This window comes from Scyliorhinus torazame, chromosome 7 (genome assembly GCF_047496885.1).
Source record: "Scyliorhinus torazame isolate Kashiwa2021f chromosome 7, sScyTor2.1, whole genome shotgun sequence".
NCBI classification, from domain to species: domain Eukaryota; kingdom Metazoa; phylum Chordata; class Chondrichthyes; order Carcharhiniformes; family Scyliorhinidae; genus Scyliorhinus; species Scyliorhinus torazame.
The window spans coordinates 135,960,374-135,982,676 of record NC_092713.1 but is presented as its reverse complement, the minus strand read 5'-3'; the positions used below and the strand labels follow the sequence as shown (position 1 = coordinate 135,982,676).

Genomic DNA, 22,303 nt, shown 5'->3' with positions numbered 1-22,303 from the left:
TGTAGACTCAAGTTCCAATGAGTATATGACCTCCTCATTCTTCCTACCAAAATGCACCGTCTCTTACATACCTGTATTGAAATTTATTTGCCAACTCCACGCATGTTCTGCAGACTTAATGGCCGGAATTCTCCGATATCGCGGCCAAGTGTTGAAAGCGGCGTAAAAACCGGAGCGACCCACGCCGGCCTCGACCTGTCCAAGTGCGCCTATTCTGCACAACGGAAGGGGCCAGCACGGGCACCACGGGAAGCGTGATGGCGTGGCCCAGAACAGTGTCACAGACGCGCACGGCATAATTGATGCTGCGCCGCGTAATCGGCGCTGCGCCGCGGTCAAATAGACGGCACCCGCACACACACAGGCCGACGCTGTAAGTTGACCGCCCGCCACGCCGAGGTTCCAGGACCGAGATATGGGGGCGCTCCTGGACACCGTGGATCAGAGGAGGGAGGCCCTGTACCCCGGACATGGCTGCAGGGTCGCAGCCAACACCGTCTGGCGTCTGTGGAGGGAGGTGGGCGAAGCGCCGTAGGGATTACACCCAGGACAGGCAGCCAGTGCCACAAATAGCTCAACAACCTAGTCAGGGCAACCAGGGTGAGTACCCAGCACTGTGCCCACGGCACCAACCCCCCCAACCCCCCCACACATGTGGCACCACCCGCGCCCCGCATGGGGGGTAGTACAACCCCAGCTGTGACCCACATGGCTGCAGCCACCCATGCCAGCTGCATTGGCAGGATGGCCTGTGAACCGATGCCAACATAAACCTAACACTGGGCTGCAAGTATCTGTCTGCCTAACACTGCTGATCTTTTTGTTTCCCCCCCTCCCAGGAGAAGCGCGCCCATAACAACCGGGGGCGTGCCAGGACCGGAGGGGATCCACCTGAATTGTGCCCCCTCAGCTTGCATGAACAGAGGGCCCTGGACATCGCAGGCGGACCAGGAGGTTGCCGATGCCGAAATCGGGGGCGCGCCACCAAGTGAGACCCCCCCTGCTTGGCCCGCACCTCCTCCCCCACCCCCTCAGCCCACCCCTTCAGCCCCGCCTGCGTGTCTAACCATGGATGCTGTATTGTGTCTTGCAGGACCACAGGGCGATCGACCCGGCCAGCGGATGCAGCCTGCCCGCAGCCAGTGCCAGGGCAGCAATGCCCCAGGGACTCATCCACGACGGGGAGGGCAGCCACACCAACATCCCCCCGTCCCAGTCGAGTCACGACGCCACAACCCAAGAAACGGAGACACAGGGGACAGACGGATGGGACACCTCGACGCAGGGAACCTACAGCGAGGACACGGACAGACAGGACACACCAAACCAGGACACCCACACACAGAGGACGGAGAGTCAGGACACCCAGGCCAGGGAACGGACGGACAGGACGCACCACCCCAGGGAACCCCGGACTTCGGGTCCGATGGGGACCTCACCATAACGCCACTGCTATCTCCTACACCCCCCACCATTGCAGAGACTCTCACTTTGGTTGGTCAGTTTAGTGATGATGCTTCTGGGACACTCACTGGTGAACACCACACAGCCGTGCCGGTACAGCAGGTGGAGGTAGGAGCAGCCGAGGGGCCGGACGGTCGGAGGGCAGACCGGCTCCAGCAACCAGCTGCCGCCCAGACGGGTCCCGGGTTCCTGGAGTTCCCACACCCACCCATAGACCAGATGCAGTCAGAGAGCCAGGGACAAGTGAAAGGAATGACGGCCGGCTTGCAGCACCTGCAGAGGCATGTGGAGGAGTCCAATCAGTGCAGGGAGTGGTGCCGGTCATGCTTGCCACCCAGGCCGAAACTGCACGGGTGGCACCCGCGGTGGAGGCAATGGGTGCGATGGTGTTGGACATGGGTCAGGTTATGCAAGGCCTGGGGCTTTCTGTGCAGGCGTGGGCCGTGGCTCAGGACATGGCTGCCCTCTCACAGGCAGCCATGAGCCAGAGCCAGCTGCAGATTGCAGCGGCGTTCAGCAACGTGGCTCAGTCTCAGCACGCCATCACTGAGAGCATCGGCACCATTGCCCAGGTGCTGGCCAGCAGCACAAACACCCAGACAGGGATGGCCAACTCCCTGAGCTCCATGGCTGCAAACTTGCAGACCCTGGTTGATACCAGGACGGGCCTCCAGGACTGCGCCAGGTGCCGGGGGTGCCTTGGGTATTGGATCTGCTCGCACCCCCATCCATGGAGAAGCCAGGGGGCCATCAGGCACCCCGAGAGAGAAGGTGGTGCTGGGGCCCGATCCGGGCCCCCTTGCAGGGGAGGTCCTGGAACACGGTAGCACGGTAGCATAGTGGTTAGCACAGTTGCTTCACAGCTCCAGGGTCCCAGGTGCGATTCCCGGCTTGGGTCACTGTCTGTGCGGAGCCTGCACGTTCTCCCCGTGTGTGTGTGGGTTTTCTCCGGGTGCTCCGGTTTCCTCCCACAGTCCAAAGATGTGCAGAATAGGTGAATTGGCCGTGCTAAATTGCTCTTAGTGTCCAAACAAGGTTAGGTGGGGTTATGGGGATAGAGTGGAGGTGTGGGCCAAGGAATGGTGCTCTTTCCAAGGGCCATTGCAGACCCGATGGGCCGAAAGGCCTCCTTCTGCACTGTAAATTCTATGATTATATGATTCTATGAACACTGCCCCAACCTCGGACTCCCCCCCCCCAGCCCCCCAATCTTCCGTCCCAGGTGCATCTGGTGGGCAACGGGCAGAACAGGGTGGCAGCATGCCATCCTAGTTGCCCGAGGTGCAGCCTGGCCCATCCAGGCCGGGCCGCCCCAGGAAACGACCACCAAACGGGACCCTAGTCACAGGGCAGGAGTCACAGCAGACCGCCTCCACTCCTGCCATACCGTCTAGGGCACCGCCTAGACGTAGTCATCGGGTCCGTAAGGCCAGAAAAGTAGACACTGAGTAAGTTGGCACGTGTGCAGGGCACAGACTAGTTATAGGGGCAAGGACACATGTATGTAATGGTTGTAATTAAACTCACTTTCACACCTGCAGAAGCTGCCTCTGTGCTCTGTCCGATGCGTGTGGGGGTGGGGTGGGAAGTGAGCGTCAGTATGGGTGAGGGGTGATGAAACGTTGTTCTCCGCTGAGTGTGGTGCGCGCCCCCCACCCCCCCGGGTCGCACCCGCCACCCGCCCCAAGCCAGACGACAGGCAAATGCGACGCAGTTTCAAGGCCGCATGCAGGGACGGTGGAGGGTGTTACTGTGGCCATGAGTCAGACATTGTCTAACGATGTAGAGCCCAGAGCTCATCGCAGAGCGGGTTGTCATCATCCTCCATGGCCTCCAGTAGACACGCTTCCACTGACGACCGTGTGAGCCCTGCCCATTGTGCCGCAGGTGGATGTGCAATGGAGGTGTGCATGCGGGTGATCGGTGGTGGGCGGTGTGAGTGTGGTGGGGTGCTGCCATACTGTGTCGTCTGTGCCCATGCTCAGCGAATTTCACTCCCCCTAGTCTGTGAACCATGCGATTATCAACTCCTCCTGTGCCCGCTGGCCCAGCCGGTATCGTTGGGCAGCCTCCCGTCCCTGTCCAGACCCTATGTCCCATACGATGTCCCCCCCTCCACTTCCTCCTCATCTGGAGAGGCATGTCCTTCGTCGTGATCCTCCCTCTTCTCCTCCTCCTCCTCCCCCTGCCCTGCCTGCAGCACATCGCCCCTCTGCTGGGCTATATTGTGCAGGATGCAGCAGACCACAACGATGCGGCCGACCCTCTCCGACGGGTATTGGAGGGCCCCGCCAGAGCGGTCCAGGCACCTGAAGCGCATCTTCTGCAGCCCACAGCACCTCTCGACCATACCACTGGTCGCACAATGGGCATCGTTGTAGCGGTGCTCCGCATCAGTCTGTGGCCTCCGTATAGGCATCATCAGCCACGCCACAACGGGTAACCCCTGTTGCCCAGCAACCAGCCCCGCAGCCAAGGGGGTCCCTCGAATGAACAATGGCGGGGATGAATGATTATGCCAAGATGAATGAGTCATGCACACTGCCCGGGTACCGGGCGCAGACGTGCTGGATCCTCATCCGGTGGTCACAGACCACCTGCACGTTCATGAAGCAGGTCCCCTTCCTATTCATGAACACCGCCCTGTCATCCGATGGTGGCCGCACGGCGACGTGCATCCCATCGATCACCCCCTGGATCATGGGATCCGCGGCAAAGCCTGCTGCCTGGGCATCATGGTGGGCGTAGTCCATGGGGAACTGAATGTACCGGTCCGCTATGTGATACAGGGCGTCAGTCACTGCACGGATGCACCTGTGCACCGATGTCTGGGTGATGCCGGAGAGGTCCCCACTCGGCGACTGGAATGACCCCGTGGCGTAGAAGTTCAGGGTGACCGTCACCTTGACGGGCACTGGGAGAGAATGTCCACCAAGTTCCACGCGGTGCCAGGTGTGCTGTCAGGTGGCAGATATGGGCGACAGTTTCCCGTCTCATCCGGAGACTCCTCCTGCGTGCCCTGTCCGGGAGGACCTGGAAGGACATGCGACGCCGGTACACATGAGGCCTCATCGGGCGCCTCCGTCGCCGTGACATCACCATCACCTCCTCCTCCTAATCGTCCTGTCGGGCGGGTAGCCCGCCAGCCTGGGCTGCTGTCACCTGCCCCTCTGCGGCACGCTCCTCGGCGGCAGCCTCCACCGCCTCACATGCACGCCCTTGCTCCAGCTCCCATAGGGCTTCATGCAAGGCAGCAGCCCCCGTCACGGCAGCTAACATCGCTGGGTTATGGTCAAACATAACATTCTGCAGGGGGTGGGGGTAGACGGAATTCATCATTCCACATACCCCACTCCACAACCAGGTGCCATGGGCTATTTGGTCGCCACTGCTGCCAGCTGGCACCCAGCCATGAATAACCCCGGCCCCAAACCCCCACCCCGCCCCTCCCCGACACTCTCCCTCCCCGGCCCTGACCCCCCCCCCCGACACTCTTCCCCCTCCCCCCTGACCCTGACCCCCCCCCCCCGCCCCCCTCCCGACGCTCCCCCCCGCCGACACCGACCCGCGCCCCCCGGCCCTGAGGTGTTTCCGCCCCCGGCACCGACCCGACCCCTCGGCCTTGGGGTGCCTCTGCTCCCGACAACAGCATCCTCCACGGCCGTGCCATTTCGACATCTCTGGCGTCCCCCCTGCGGTCACGTCAGCGGGACTTCGGCCCATCCGGCCCGCAGAATTGCGGCGTTCACGCGGTTCTGGCCGGGTCGGAGAATCGGAGTCCCAGCATCAGAGGGATTCTCGCGCCCCCTCCTGGCGATTCTCTGACCCGGGGCGGACGAGGAAAATCCCGGCCAATGTTTCCCCCGTATTTTGTTGCAGCCTTTATTATTGTCAAAATCCACAACTTGGTGTCATTTAGAAAATCAAAAAATGTTCTTTCAATCTCTAATTGTTTCTGGAAGTAGTGAACAACAGTGATCAGAACACTATCACTTGTAGAACACAGGTTCCCACTTGTCGTTAGTCTGAGTAACTACCCTTTATTCTACTTTCCACCTTGTCGCCAGTTTGCTTTCTATTCTGCTACTTGACCCCCATCTCCACAAGAGTTTATTAGATAAAACACAAGAACAAATTAGATCAATAAGAGTCACATGGTATTGTTGATTTGAATTCTGTTTACACACTGTCACACGGTTAAACCAGACAGGAGCACTATCCCTAGTTCTAATTAAAAGCACAATCTATTTGTACCCCAACTGACTGACACCATCTTGCTCTCATGGCTGCCTTTCATTGCTCCATTGATTCTTGTGTTCCAGATCTTTTAAAGCTGCTCACAGTCCCCAAAGAGGTCAAAAAAAGTTTCCAACACCAAGGTGCAAAGGTATCCTTGTGAATAGCCAGGCATCGATAATGAATTGAACATAGCTTGGATCTCACGGAATCAAGTTTCCATCTAATTTATAATTGGTATATATATCCTCAGCCTGCCTCCTGATCCATAAACCAATATCAGCCTTTTTGGAGGCACACTTTGACTAAAGAAAATGCTCAATATGATGTAATGTTTGTAATTAAACTCACTTTCACACCTGCAGAAGCTGCCTCTGTGCTCTGTCCGATGCGTGTGGGGGTGGGGTGGGAAGTGAGCGTCAGTATGGGTGAGGGGTGATGAAACGTTGTTCTCCGCTGAGTGTGGTGCGCGCCCCCCACTCCCCCGGGTCGCACCCGCCACCCGCCCCAAGCCAGACGACAGGCAAATGCGACGCAGTTTCAAGGCCGCATGCAGGGACGGTGGAGGGTGTTACTGTGGCCATGAGTCAGACATTGTCTAACGATGTAGAGCCCAGAGCTCATCGCAGAGCGGGTTGTCATCATCCTCCATGGCCTCCAATAGACCCGCTTCCACTGGCGACCGTGTGAGCCCGGCCCGTTGTGCCGCAGGTGGATGTGCAATGGAGGGGTGCATGCGGGTGATCGGTGGTGGGCGGTGTGAGTGTGGTGGGGTGCTGCCATACTGTGTCGTCTGTGCCCATGCTCAGTGAATTTCACTCCCCCTAGTCTGTGAACCATGCGATTATCAACTCCTCCTGTGCCCGCTGGCCCAGCCGGTATCGTTGGGCAGCCTCCCGTCCCTGTCCAGCCCCTATGTCCCATACGATGCCCCCCCTCCACTTCCTCCTCATCTGGAGAGGCATGTCCTTCGTCGTGATCCTCCCTCTTCTCCTCCTCCTCCTCCCCCTGCCCTGCCTGCAGCACATCGCCCCTCTGCTGGGCTATATTGTGCAGGATGCAGCAGACCACAACGATGCGGCCGACCCTCTCCGACGGGTATTGGAGGGCCCCGCCAGAGCGGTCCAGGCACCTGAAGCGCATCTTCTGCAGCCCACAGCACCTCTCGACCATACCACTGGTCGCACAATGGGCATCGTTGTAGCGGTGCTCCGCATCAGTCTGTGGCCTCCGTATAGGCATCATCAGCCACGCCACAACGGGTAACCCCTGTTGCCCAGCAACCAGCCCCGCAGCCAAGGGGGTCCCTCGAATGAACAATGGCGGGGATGAATGATTATGCCAATATGAATGAGTCATGCACACTGCCCGGGTACCGGGCGCAGACGTGCAGGATCCTCATCCGGTGGTCACAGACCACCTGCACGTTCATGAAGCAGGTCCCCTTCCTATTCATGAACACCGCCCTGTCATCCGATGGTGGCCGCACGGCGACGTGCATCCCATCGATCACCCCCTGGATCATGGGATCTGCGGCAAAGCCTGCTGCCTGGGCATCATGGTGGGCGTAGTCCATGGGGAACTGAATGTACCGGTCCGCTATGTGATACAGGGCGTCAGTCACTGCACGGATGCACCTGTGCACCGATGTCTGGGTAATGCCGGAGAGGTCCCCACTCGGCGACTGGAACGACCCCGTGGCGTAGAAGTTCAGGGTGACCGTCACCTTGACGGGCACCGGGAGAGAATGTCCACCAAGTTCCACGCGGTGCCAGGTGTGCTGTCAGGTGGCAGATATGGGCGACAGTTTCCCGTCTCATCCGGAGACTCCTCCTGCGTGCCCTGTCCGGGAGGACCTGGAAGGACATGCGACGCCGGTACACATGAGGCCTCATCGGGCGCCTCCGTCGCCGTGACATCACCATCACCTCCTCCTCCTAATCGTCCTGTCGGGCGGGCAGCCCGCCAGCCTGGGCTGCTGTCACCTGCCCCTCTGCGGCACGCTCCTCGGCGGCAGCCTCCACCGCCTCACATGCACGCCCTTGCTCCAGATCCCATAGGGCTTCATGCAAGGCAGCAGCCCCTGTCATGGCAGCTAACATCGCTGGGTTATGGTCAAACATAACATTCTGCAGGGGGTGGGGGTAGACGGAATTCTTCATTGCACATACCCCACTCCACAACCAGGTGCCATGGGCTATTTGGTCACCACTGTTGCCAGCTGGCACCCAGCCATGAATAACCCCGGCCCCAACCCCCCACCCCGCCCCTCCCCGACACTCTCCCTCCCCGGCCCTGACCCCCCCCCCTCCGACACTCTTCCCCCTCCCCCCTGACCCTGACCCCCCTCTCGACGCTCCCCCCCGTCGACACCGACCCGCGCCCCCCGGCCCTGAGGTGTTTCCGCCCCCGGCACCGACACGACCCCTCGGCATTGGGGTGCCTCTGCTCCCGACAACAGCATCCTCCACGGCCGTGCCATTTCGACATCTCTGGCGTCCCCCCTGCGGTCACGTCAGCGGGACTTCGGCCCATCCGGCCCGCAGAATTGCGGCGTTCACGCGGTTCTGGCCAGGTCGGAGAATCGGAGTCCCAGCATCAGAGGGATTCTCGCGCCCCCTCCTGGCGATTCTCTGACCCGGGGCGGACGACGAAAATCCCGGCCAATGTTTCCCCCGTATTTTGTTGCAGCCTTTATTATTGTCAAAATCCACAACTTGGTGTCATTTAGAAAATCAAAAAATGTTCTTTCAATCTCTAATTGTTTCTGGAAGTAGTGAACAACAGTGATCAGAACACTATCACTTGTGGAACACAGGTTCCCACTTGTCGTTAGTCTGAGTAACTACCCTTTACTCTACTTTCCACATTGTAGCCAGTTTGCTTTCTATTCTGCTACTTGACCCCCATCTCCACAAGAGTTTATTAGATAAAACACAAGAACAAATTAGATCAATAAGAGTCACATGGTATTGTTGGTTTGAATTCTGTTTGCACAATGTCACACGGTTAAACCAGACAGGAGCACTATCCCTAGTTCTAATTAAAAGCACAATCTATTTGTACCCCAACTGACTGACACCATCTTAATCTCATGGCTGCCTTTCATTGCTCCATTGATTCTTGTGTTCCAGATCTTTTAAAGCTGCTCACAGTCCCCAAAGAGGTCAAAAAAAGTTTCCAACACCAAGGTGCAAAGGTATCCTTGTGAATAGCCAGGCATTGATAATGAATTGAACATAGCTTGGATCTCACGGAATCAAGTTTCCATCTAATTTATAATTGGTATATATATCCTCAGCCTGCCTTCTGATCCATAAACCAATATCAGCCTTTTTGGAGGCACACTTTGACTAAAGAAAATGCTCAATATGACGTCGCTAATGACCACATCTTTTTGGTTTGAAATATGGTCACGATGGATCAAATGGCCTCCTTCTGCGCCGTAACAATTCTGTGCAATTCTGGACATCGTAGAAGATAACAATAAATTTTCATAGATTATCATAGAATTTACAGTGCAGAAGGAGGCCATTCGGCCCATCGAGTCTGCACTGGCTCTTGGAAAGAGCACCCTACCCAAGGTCAACACCTCCACCCTATCCCCATAACCCAGTAACCCCACCCAACACTAAGGGAAACTTTGGACACTAAGGGCAATTTATAATGGCCAATCCACCTAACCCGCACATCTTTGGACTGTGGGAGGAAACCGGAGCACCCGGAGGAAACCCACGCACACACGGGGAGGATGTGCAGACTCCGCACAGACAGCGACCCAAGCCGGAATCGAACCTGGGACCCTGGAACTGTGAAGCAATTGTGCTATCCACTGTAGCCACCTAAAATGGCTGATTCCCGATTAGAATGGTCAAACCCCGATCTAAAATGGGGAACGAAAGAGGCTGATGGGAAAATCAGCCAACAGGACTCAAACGGACAGCTGCAGGCAAAACAGTGTATTCGGCTCTGGGGAAGTGGCTGTGACAAAGGAAGGTAGACGACCACCCCCCGATCAAGGAATCGCCCCATTATTGGAGCATATCGAACCCAGTGATTGGGACCAAGTCCAATCACTTGGAACCAGGTACGAGGTCTGCCCCGAGAGGTGGGAAGCCCCTAGGGACTATAAAAATAGGGGCCAAGTTCAGATCGACCCTTCTCTTCCTGCTCACAACCTTCGAGACCCTTCGACAAAGAAACAAGTAAGTCTTACTCCAGCGATCGCTACCAGATAGGTGCTCCAGACTATCGACTCGTACCAGCCTTTTTGAATCCCGCAGGCCAGACCCAATTCGATAGACCATTCGTTTCCCTGACCTGGTGGGCCATCACCAAAGTTAAGTATTGGCCTTTAGTGGTAGGTAGTAGTCTAGAAGTAGGATTATTGTATAAGTATTTATTGCTGTATATAATAAATGATCGTTGATTTAACTTTTACTAAGCGGTGTGCTGCATTATTAATCATTACTTGAGCTTGAACCACGTGGCGGTATCAGAAAGATACCTGGCGACTCGTGAGCAAAGGTGACAGAATTAGAGCTAATAAAACTAAGGCAAATAAGAGCAACATTTTGGCAACATCCTGACAGGACCCGATCTAGAAGTGGAAAACCACTCCGGGAGAACCCAAGAAATTTTGATTTAGAATCCAATTGGAAACAAAAAAAAAAACCCACAAGTGTTCAAGCAGTTCTGATTAATAATTCATAATTTGGAAGTGTGTGTATGCATGCGTAACTAACAGGGCTATAAGGTAAAACTGATAGATTTTTGTTGCGTCAAAACTGACGGTAGTCTGTATTTTCGGAAATTAGCGCAAGCCGTACCCGCATCTATGACACCACCTTAGCCCCCTGTTCCAAATTTAAACGAAGCAAGCGGATAGGAGAGATGGCCATGCAGGCAATGCAACGCCTCATGAACCCCGAGGAATTTGCGGTCACAACGACCAGCAGCAGTAGAGTGGGACAGTGTCCCATTTGGGAAGAGGAGTTCCGGAAATATCTCAAGGGCAAAGGATGGCCCATGTGGAATGATTTCTGCGATAATGAAGACTCAGGTCCTGGAAGTATAGGGCATACTTGGTGGGAGAACATGAGTGAGATCCATAAAAAGAACTTAGCAAAAGCTCGCAAGCCGATGGCAATTGTGTCCTGTCTGGCACAATTGCAAGGCACAGAGGAGGTCGTCAAGATGCTCCGCAAAGAAGTAGAGGGCATACATCGGATGAGTAATGTCGATGTATGCGAGGTTGAGAAAGAGAATTTAGAGTTAAGAAGGAAATTAGCAGCAAAGGACGAAGATGTGGCTGACGCCAAACGGGGTCACCAGTCTTGTCTGGCGCATTTGAGTAGTTTCCAGTCCCAGTATGAAAAGGCTTATCAGGACACGCAGCGTGCAGTCCTGGTAAGGAAAGAAACAGAGAAGCAGGTGGAGACGCTACAGAAGCAATGTAGTGATCTCAAGGCAGCCTTGAGAGCGCTCCGCGCTGCAACCACAGAACAAAGACAGAGCACCATAGACCATGCAAAGTGCTGGAAGCAAATTGCAGACCTGCAGTCACTGCTTTCTGTCCAGAAGGGATTTCAAGAAACCTTTGGGGAAAAGTTAGACCAGGAAGACGGCCCTGATTGGGAAGAGTTACAGGATCAGCGCAGAGATATGTTCAGGGAACATGTGCGCAGGGAAAGCCCCAAAGGAGAAAAGCACCCCACCCCCCACACAGCAGGTAGTTCAGGCTCCCATGAACCCTGTAACAACCCACCGCACAGCCACATCAGACGAGGCGGAATTTCTATATTCCACCCCCCTCACAGTAACCCAATTACGGGACGCGTGTGCGAAAATCACACAGTTCCTCCCCGCTTCAGACCCACACCATTTCTTTGCCACCGTCAAACATCAGGCGACCATGTACGGCCTGGATGAGAGAGAGCATGTAAAGCTCATGGTTCTAAGTTTGGATCCATCGGTAGCAGCAGCCCTTCCCGACCCACAGAACGTAGGAGGAGGCACCCTTGCAGAAATGCATACCGCAATCCTGGATGCGATCGGGTATAACCGGAGTGACCCCGCAGATGGCCTAAATAAGTGTAGGCAGAAGAAGTCTGAGCACCCCACAGCGTTCGCAGGACGCCTGTGGATTCACTTCGAAGCCGTTTTTGGAGACGTAGACCGTGCCCATTTGTCCCCAGACAATATGGCCAAATGGACCCGCACCCTTATCTCCCATGCCACAGAGGCAGGACAGAATGCCTGTAATAGTTATGATCCCTTGGAGGAGGCTCATAACAAGAAGTGGGTGGTTAAAAGATTGTCCCGCGTTTGGGAGCAGTCTGTTCACAATAAACCCGCCGCTAAAACCACCGAGGAAAGGCAAGCTGTCGCACACATGCAGGCAGTAAGAACCACTCCTCACAACCCCACCTGGGTAAACGAGGGAAAGAACAGCCCCCCACCCAAATTACAAGAATGTTACAACTGCAGACAGTTGGGACATTTTGCAAAAGAGTGCAATGGCCCCAAAAAGCCACAGAGAGCCCAGCAGACGGGCACTCTGAGTAAGAAAAAGGCAGAGCCCATCCAGAGCGTTAGCGCCTGTTCGGATCAGGCGGACTTGACCGAAACAGACTGATGGTGTACGGGCTCCCCCAGTTGGGTCTGCGATACCCTTTGGGATAGGTCAGGACGACCCGTAGTCGCAGCGAAAATTCGGGGACAGCGTATCGAGTTTCTTTGGGACACAGAAGGGTCCCGCACCACCATAAATTCCTCCACCCTTTTTCAAAAGGACACGTGGCCCACTACAGCCACTATCACCCTCAGCTGCTTTACAGGCCACTCGCAGTAGGGACACATCACAGCCCCTGTACCCATTCAAATAGGAACCATGACCACAAAACATCCTGTAGTTTTAGTCGACCTGCCCCACACAGCAGAACACATCCTGGGGATTGATTTTATGAATTCCCACCACCTATCCTTCGATCCAGTCAACCAGTGTGTCTGGAAGATGGCAAAATCCGCTAGATCCCCCGCAACGCTAAACATAGCGGACTATATGAACAAAATTAGCGCAGTAGCCGAGTTTTGGTTCAACCCCACCACGCTTAGCACGGACAGGCAGGTTAGGGCAGTCCTGCAAAAGAACAGGGCAGCATTCGCGACCCACAAGCACGGCTGTGGACGGATGACTGGCTCCTTACAAGTAACAGGACCGGACCCTAGACCCCAAAAACAGTACGGATTCCCCCAAGAAGCAGAGGGAGAAATCCTAAAAGTTATAGAGAGCTTATTAGAGCAGGGTGTACTAAGATCAGTAGCCTCTACTAATAATGCCCCGATTTGGCCAGTGAGAAAACCCGACGGATCATGGCGCTTGACCATTGATTATCGGGAACTCAAAAAGTTACCCCCGCAGCAGCCCCCACCGTTGCAACAAGTCCCGAGACCATGCTCAAACAGGGACTCCATGCCCGATATTTCACGGTTTTGGACGTCAGTAATGGATTCTGGTCCATTCCATTGGCAAAGGCGTGCCAGTATAAATTTGCCTTCACTTTCCGAGCTCAGCAGTACACGTGGACATGCCTGCCACAAGGCTTCCACAACTCCCCCTCCATTTTCCACCGACAGCTGGCAAATGGACTAGCAAACTTTTCTCGCCCCGAATGTCTGGTACAGTATGTAGATGATCTACTACTGCAGACAGACACAAAGGAAGAGCACATTGAGCTTCTGTCCGAACTCCTGGAATTATTACATTCCATTGGTTGTAAAGTCAACCCCAAAAAGGCCCAGATATTGGAAGAAAAAGTGGTACATTTGGGTACAATTATCACACACGGCAAATGCGAGATCGAGCATAAAAGAATTGACTCGATCGCTAAATTGCCCCTTCCCCAAAACGTTTCAGCCCTCCTGTCGTTTTTAGGACTGGTTGGCTACTGCCGAAACCACATTGACGGTTTCGCCAGCAAGGCAGCGCCCCTCTCAGACCTCCTAAAGAAAGGGGCCCCTTGGGAGTGGCTTCTGCAGCATACGGATGCTGTGGAATCATTAAAACAGGCACTCATAGCCGCCCCCGCACTACAAGTTCCAGACCCGCTTTCCCCTTACGCAATAGAGGTAGCGACCACAGACTGCACCCTTTCAGCCGTGCTGCTGCAGGAACGACACGACCAGTTAAGACCAGTAGCTTATGCTTCCCGACCTTTAGATGCTGTGAAGCAGGGATTTTCAACCTGTGAGAGGCACCTGCTCGCAGTTTTCTGGGCCGTACTTTTCCTACATTACCGGACTGAACCCCATCACCATTTTGACCGAACACACCCCCACCCAACTTTTACTGGACAGATGACTCAAGGACGGTACCGTCAGCCAAATACGTGCAGCTAGATGGACCCTTCTCTTGCAAGGACGGGACATCACAGTAAAACGGACAAAGACTCACACATACTTAGCGGACAATTTACAGTACCCTGGAACCCCCTATGAATGTGAGATCATCTCTCCACACCATAATACAGGCCCCTTTATAGCAGAAATGCCCCCCAGAAAGATAGGAAATTCATCTCAGAGCTCCCCTCACCCGGACACGTGTGAACCCATTAAGATCTATGGATCTTCCACAGTCTTAGATGGGCAACGCATAACAGGTTGCGGGATTTATGTTGAGGACGAGCAGGGACGCGCCCGCGAGGAGATAGCATTAAAACTCCCCGGACACTTAGGCGCGCAGGCAGCAGAGCTTGCGGCCATTGCATATATAGTGGAGCACCCAGATCCCTTCCCCAGCCCAGCAGACATATACTCAGACAGCCTCTATGTCTGTAACAGCCTTACAGAATTTCTGCCCCTGTGGGAAACAAGAGGATTTGTTTCCGCGGATGGGAAACCCCTCCCCTCAGCCGCCATATTTTACACAAAGCCCAGAACAGGACTTTTGGCATCATAAAAGTCCGCAGCCAAGGTTGAAAAGTTACATTGAAAAGTTTGTATATATCCATTTGACTTTTATCGCCTTGAGCAACAGTGGGCAAGAAACTAAATCATTAATCTCAGAGATGGAAGTTCTCCATTCTGGTTATAGTCAGGAGGAACGAGAAGCCTCCCGGTTCACTGTTAACTGCTTTACAGAAAATGTTAAAATACAAACAAATTCATTTTGGAATGTGAAAGTAGTTTTCAAGAAATAGAAACACTGATACTAGGGAGGCGATTCTCCAAAATGGAGACGAAAGGTTCGCGCCGTCGTGAATGCTGTCGCGTTTCACGACGGCACGTAACGGGTGCGGGGATGACCGATTCTGGCCCCGTGTGCTGGAGCGGTTCATGCTGCTCCAGCCGCCCTTCCTGGTGCCAACTGGGCGCCGTGCCAACCCACGCATGGTGGGGACATCTTCAGCGCGCCGGCACCCCTACGCAACATGGCGTGGGGATTCTGGGGCCCGCGATCGGTGGGCCCCGATCGCGGGCCAGACCCCATCGGAGGCTTCCCCCCGGTGAAGGAGCGCTTTTCCCCGCCCCACAGGCTACCCCCCCCCCGACCCTTCGCGCAGAGTTCCCGCCGGCAGCGACCAGGGGCGAACGGAGCCGGCGGGACTCTGACGTCTCCGCGCGGCCGCTTGGCCCAACTGGGCCGGAGAATGGGCGGCCCCGCCCATTCCAGCGGCCCACGGCCAGCGCCGTGTCAAACGCCGTGGCGCGGTTGCGGCAATTCTCCGGCCTGGGGCTCGGAGAATCGCGCCCTAGATTTAAAAAAAAACTATTTTCCAAATTCATTGCAACCATCAAAAGTACAAATCAAGTGTCAAACATTTAATCTATAATTTGGGGGCAGAAGTCCCATCACTCCCCTTCTCACCCCACCCCGCCCCCTCTTCACACCCCACCCCCTCTCCCCGTTACACCCCAACACCTCTCCCCGTTCACACCCCACCCCCGCTCTCCCCTTCTCACTCTCACCCCCTCCCCATTATCAACCCCATCTCACACCCATCCCCTCTCCCCATCTCAAGCCCACCCCCTCTCAACTCCACCCCCTCCCCCTCTCAACTCCACCACCCTCCCCATCTCAATCCCTCCCCCTCTCAACTGCACCCTCCACCCCCACTCAACCCCACCACCCTCCCAGCCCACCCCCACAACCCCTCTCAACACCTCCCCCTCAACCCCCCTCACAACGCCTCCTCTCTCCCTCTCAACCTCATCCCTCCCTCTTCTCAAACCCACCCCCTGCCCCTCAACCCCTCTGCCTTCTTAACCCCCTCCCCCCTTTCTCAATCCATCACCTCCCTTCTCAACCCACCCCCTCTCCCCCTTTCCAGCTCCACCCCCTCTCCCCCTTCCCAACCCTACCCCTCTCCCCTTCCCAGCCCCACCCCCTCTCACCCCTTCCCAACCCCATGCCCTCTCCCCCCTTCCCAAACCCACCCCCTCTCCCCCTTCCCAACTCCACCCCACCCCACCCCTCCTTCTCACCCCCACCCCCTCCCTCCTTCTGAACCCCACACCACTCTCCCCCTTCTCAGCCCTACCCCTTCTCGCCGCTTCGCATCCCCACCCCTCTCCCCCTTCTCAGCCCCACCCCTTCTCCGCGCTTCTCATCCCCACCCCACTCCCTCCTTCTCAGCCCCACGTCCTTCTCTTCTCAGCCTCACCCCTCTCCATCCTTCTCAGCCCCACCCCCTCTCCCCCTTCCCAGCCCCACTCCCCTCCCCCTCTCAGCCCCACCCCACTCCTCCTCTCAACCCCACCCTCCTCCCCCTTCTCAACCCCCCCCTCCCCCCAACCCCACCCCCCCACAACTCCTCCCCCCCTCAACCCCACCCCCTCCCCTCTTCTCAACCCCCTCTCTCCGCTTCTCAATCCCACCACTCTCCCCCTTTTCAATCCCATCCCATCCTCAAGAAAATCGATCTGAGGCCTTCACACTCTTTTTCAATCTGGATGTTGTTTGTTTTGTTTACTTCAAAACTGAAGGACATTGAGTGTGCCTGTCTCACTCCACTTACTGTAATTACAGTGCAATAAAAGTCACCATGCCAGCAACACCGACATCACCAGAATTATCTTCTCCAGGTAACCAGCGAAGGCCAATTCCACACCAGGACAACAATTTTGTCCCTGCAAGCAGGTTTGCTGACTGCTGCCATGATCACTGTTATCTACAGCTGTTTTTTCCCCAAGTCATTGAACAAAGTCCAAAATAACATTGGCATTTCTTTTTATTTTGATAGCGACTTGGAGTGTAGCTACTTAATGACTGAACTGGCGGACGGGGACCTCAATAAACCTAAGTGGAGCAAATACTGCGATTTGTTGCTTAAAATCCAATGTAAGTGCTGACGCTTTAAGATTAATTTTCTCTCCCGGAAACTTTAATTGCATGAACAACACACCATGAAGGACCACAAAGTTTTTGCAACCAGTGGTATAATGCAAGACTTGAATCCAGACAGAATTTACATTGATATCAAAAGGAAAACATAGTTTTTGGCAGGTTTTAACATGTTTTAGTGGTGTGCAGTACGATTCCCTATGGTCCGTATGAAGTCCAGCTCACACAGGTACAAAGGAATAGTACAATGTATGCAATGAAAGGACTTGGAAATGGGGTAAACACTGAGGAGGATATTACGTGACTTTAGGAAAACATAGACTGGTGGAATGGGAAGATGGAACTTTTATTTGTTAATTTACAGTACCCAATTATTCTTTTCCAATTGAGGGGTCATTTAACATGGCCAATCCACCTAACCTGCACATCTTTGGGTTGTGGGGGTGAGACCCGCGTAAACACGTGGAGAATGTGCAAACTCCACACGGACAGTGACCCGGGGCCAAGCTCAAACCTGGATCCTCAGCGCCATGAGATAGCAGTGCTAACCACTGTGCCACTAGCGGGGAGATGGCACTTAACACCAAGAAAAGTGCATTTGTGCGTTTTTGAAAGGAAGAATGATAATAATAACAATAATGGCAGGAATGTAAACTAAATGGCGCAGGATGTGAGACAGCAGTGCACTGTGCCACATGTCGTGAAGTCTATTCTGTGCAAGTAGTGAAGTCTATTTTCTAGAATGGAACCCTCAGCTTTATAAATTGGGGATAGGGTAAAGCAAGGAGTGATACTAACCCTTTTAAAATCCCTGAGCATTCTCTCCAATTCCGGAAATCACACTTTAGGAAGAATGTATAGATCTTGAAGGTAGTGCAGAAGAGATATACTAGAATGATATCAGGGATGAGGCACTTTAATTAGTTGGGGTTTGATAAATTGGATAGAGAGAAACCAAGATGGCAGGAGGGTGAGCAACAGGGGATTTAAGGTAAATGACAAAACAGTCAGAGGGAAGAAGAGGAAAATTATTTTAAGGAAGCAAGTTATGATGATCTGGAATACATTGCCGGGAGTCGGAAGCAGATTCAATGGGCGCGATTCTCCACTCCCACGCCGGTTGGGAGAATCGCCTGGGCCGCCAAAATTTCCGGGGCCGCCGGTCCGACGCCCTCCCGCGATTCTCCCAAGCAGCGGGAACGGCCCGGTCGAGTTTCGCGGGCCGCAGGCCGGAGAATCGCTGGAGACACCCAAAATGGCGATTCTCCGGCACCCCCGCTATTCTGAGGCCCAGATGGGCCGAGCAGCCAGGCCAAAACGGTGGGCTCCCCCTGGCGCCGTCCACACCTGGTCGCTGCAGTCGTGGGCGGTGCGTGAACACTGGGGGGCGGCCTGTGGGGGGGCGAGGGGGGATCCTGCACCGGGCTTCACATGGAATGTGGGGTGGCCCGCGATCGGTGCCCACCAATTGTCGGGCCGTCCTCTCTGAAGGAGGACCTCCTTCCTTCTGCGGCTCCGCAAGATCCGTCCCCCATCTTCTTGTGGGGCGGATTTAGACAGGACGACAGGCGCCGGCCAACCCGTGCATGCGCGGATGACGTCCGTTATGCAGCGCCGGCCGCGTCATCTATGCGGCGCCGCTTTTACGCGGGCGACAAGGCCTGGCGCGGGTAGATGACGCGGCCCCGATACTGGCCCATTGTCAGGGCCTGAATCGGTCGGGACCGGGGCCGTTCCGTGCCGTCGTGATCCTTGACGGCGTTCACGACGGCGCGGCCACTTCGGCGTGGGAGTGGAGAATCCCGCCCAATAACTTTCAAAGGAGATCTGGAAAAGACACTCAAAAACGAAAATGAAAATCCAGGACATTGGGACAAGTGGAGGGGAATGGGGGTAATTGGGCAGCTCTCTCAAATAATGGCCTTCTTCAATCCTGGATGTTTAAAAAAAGAAAATAAAGTAGAAATGAAAATGAAAATTCTGAACTGAATAGTGGACAGTACATTGCATTTACTGCAGTCATACCAACCAATAATGTCACTGAGACAGATTGTCTGCTCATTGTTCCAGATTGCTGCTTGTTGTCCAGAAATTGGCCTGCTAGCTTTCCTTACATTGGTCGGGACTTCAAAACAATTATCATCGAAGCCCATGGAGATATTCTGTGAGATGATAAATATAAATGCAAGCTCCTTGTTTAGAGCACATTAGTGGAATTCTCCACGGTTGCATCAGCCAGGGTACAAATTATACTTTTATCTGGGCTTGGGGAGAAGATGGGAATAGTTCACCAGAGTTTCCAAAAGTAAAGTTGGTCTTCAGTGGCTCGGCCCAATGATTTCCTTCTATCCCCATAGTCTGGTCATTGGTCTGCACAATTACAAGCCCAACCATGCCAACTAAAGCACCAGGAGAGTGGTGCTTCAGCCAAGGTATTGGCCAGGGTCTGGGCCAGACTGGGACTGGGTCACTCACCGGCGGGGTATCAACGTGGATCTCTGACCCCCGGGATGGACAACATGGAAGTGAGACCCCCAGCTCTGTCCACTAACATGCCCCGGTTAGGCTGCCCTGAACTGAACCACACATGTGCCGGAGGCTCTGAATACCCTGCTACTCCTGGGAGTGGGGGAGCTGAACTGAGAGATTCTTGGCTGCAATCGAAAAAATATGCTCGGTTTTTCAGAGAGTTGGGGCGGGCCAGAGGGGGGGGGGGGGGAGAGAGAGAGAGAAAAAAACAAGTAAAACAATATAGTGCGAAAACGTGACAGTCTTTTCTTTGGATTCAGACAAAAAATACAACTTTCTAATTTAACTTTATTTTTTTAAAAATAGAATAAGTCACACAGATCCCACTGCTTTGGACTCTCGCCAGGCTCACTCTATCATTGAAATATATATCGGATTGCGTACAGCAGCAAGTTGCATTTGGAATGTAAGCAAGCGACTGGAAAGAGAGGATCCCTGTCAGCCTGCCACAGAAGATAGCTAATGCCATTTACTCACCCTCTTTCCCGATCCCTTGCTCTCACTCTTCTTCGTTATCCACAAATCTTATCTGGAAAGTGACGTCGTTTCTGCCTGAACTGCTAACCCAGGAAGTGAAATCTGATGAAGGCTGTTTATCCGCTTCTCAAATGCAGGCATTTTTTTTTTCTTCCCCACTGAAATTATTTCATAAGCAAATCATCAACCTTTGCAACACACCACCCAGGGAGGCGATGGAAACAGTATGAGATTCATTTGAATGTAAATTGATGAAGTTGATTGTTTTGTTATGCTCTTGTCGTATCATAAGCTGCTTCCTTGCGTAAGAATCTCGGGCAACCCCTGGTCCCCTTGAACTGTGAAACCGGACTTTAAACTCAGAAACTGTAAAATGGACACCTTTTCAACAAAGAGTTTGGCCAAATTTTTCCCAGCAAGCTTGGCTGTCTGTGAGTGTGAAAGGAATGTTTGCAGCACACACCCCCCCCCCCCCCCCCCCCCCCCCCCACCCCCCGGGCTTACAACTCATCAGTAGACAGACAGCACTAATTGGATCAGCAAAGGGCACAATGGAAATGCTAATAGCCCTGAAACTCCCCCAGCCAAGAAACAATGTGTTGGTAAAAACTCCTTGTATATGTTAATGAACTTGTCTCCATCGGAGCTGGAAAACCCATCAGCATAATCAGGTCGTAATGGCAGCAATCTCCGGAGCGGATAGCAGACTCGAAAATCCCATCTTCTTAACGAGGTGTGGAAGACCGCGATCTCCCAGGACAATGGAGCTCGGTGACTGGAGCTGGCGACCTGGATGTATCAGGAGAAGGGGCGGGACCTGCGGGAACTTTGAAATGATAACTTACCTGCTCACACAAAAGAAGCTGGACTGGCGCGAAAACTTGAATTTTGGACTATAAAAAGGGTGGTCAAACGGCCATTCGCTCTCTTAGGATCTTTTGCTCTTGCTGAACTCTCTGCCCCTACAACATCTCGAATTGAGCTGGACCTCGTGTTCCAGCTACAGCCTTGGATTGTAAGTATCCCGCAACAGCTTGCGAAGCTCCCGGGACTAGTATAGTGGTTGAGGCTTTGGGGAAAGGGGGTGCATGCTCCTATTTTGTCTTTTTAAAAGATTGCTAAAATTGTGTATGTAAGTTTTAGCAAGGTGTAGTGTATGTACATTAACCCTTTGAGTACTTACAGTGATGTATATCACCACATTGATTTCACAAAAAAAAGGGATAGAGCATAGGAGTAGTTTGGAATTTGGTTTGTGATGTGGGTAATTTATGAGGAGGAACTGGTGGTTTTTGGTTACCAAAACTCTCCAATATTGGGGCTTTTTTAGATCATATCTGGGTCCGTTGTAGGCTTAGTGATAGAGAGTGAATGGTCTGATTAGGCAACAACTTAACTGGACTGAAGAGTACTGTGCACCAGTCGGGTCCGACTCAACCCATACCCATCCGTCTTGTAGATCCCCAGCTCAACACAACAATGCGAATCATCACAGGTACCCTCCGACCAACTCCCCTGGCTACCAGTTCTCACCAACAGCCGACCCCTCACATAAGGAGGGAGAATGCAACGAGAAAGCTCCTGGAGAAAGTCGATATCAACCCATGTCTGCCTCTACACAACCTTACCAATCCACCTGCAGCTCGCCTCCCATCATGCCAGGCCATCTGGCTAAGGCCACAATGCCAAGGAATAACAGCAGAGGCCATGTAATAATAATAATAATCTTTATTATTGTCACAAGTAGGCTTACACTAACACTGCAATGAAATTTCAGATTGTGAAAAGCCCCTAGTCCCACAATCCAGCGCCTGTTCGGGTACACAGAGGGAGAATTCAGAATGTCCAAATTACCCAACAGCACGTCTTTCGGGGCTTGTGGGAGGAAACCGGAGGAAACCCACGCAGGCATGTGGAGAACGTGCAGACAGGAGTGGAACCAAACTCCCCACCATTAAAAATCACTTCCTTATCACAGATCACACAGCTGCCCACCCGGCTGCAGCAAATCGGCACAAATGGAGCCTTTCTAAAGTGGAGCCTTGAAGAGAACGCAGACTGCATCTATGGTGTACCCCAAACAATGACTTACACCACTGAAGGCTGCACCTTGACAAAATTCAGTAGAGGGCTCAGAGAGATCCATTTAGCCACTGAGGAAGCTATTGCCTGGTGTTATGTTCTTGTCAGTTGGCCTTATTTATTACAAGAACATTTGTAGTTAAAGCTATAAACGATTTATTAATATTAAGT

The 22,303-nt window shown here is 53.8% G+C and overlaps 1 protein-coding gene and 1 long non-coding RNA gene across 3 annotated transcripts in view; one reads left to right on the top strand and one right to left on the bottom strand.

Moving 5' to 3' along the window:
* Positions 1-20,212, bottom strand: part of LOC140426589 (flavin-containing monooxygenase 5-like) — a 106,505-nt gene extending 86,293 nt beyond the window's left edge. Inside the window, exon 1 of one of the 2 annotated variants that reach the window (XM_072511537.1) lies at positions 20,051-20,212. The gene's annotated coding sequence lies outside the window, so the exon portion shown is untranslated. Of the gene's footprint in view, positions 1-16,718; positions 16,810-20,050 lie in introns of those variants that run through there. The other variant, XM_072511538.1, reaches the window with a different exon arrangement.
* LOC140426590 (uncharacterized) lies at positions 16,720-20,540 on the top strand. The gene is made up of 3 exons (XR_011948236.1): positions 16,720-16,840; positions 16,944-17,041; positions 19,880-20,540. It is a non-coding gene; the product is annotated as an uncharacterized lncRNA (long non-coding RNA).
* The last annotated feature ends 1,763 nt before the right edge of the window (positions 20,541-22,303 follow it).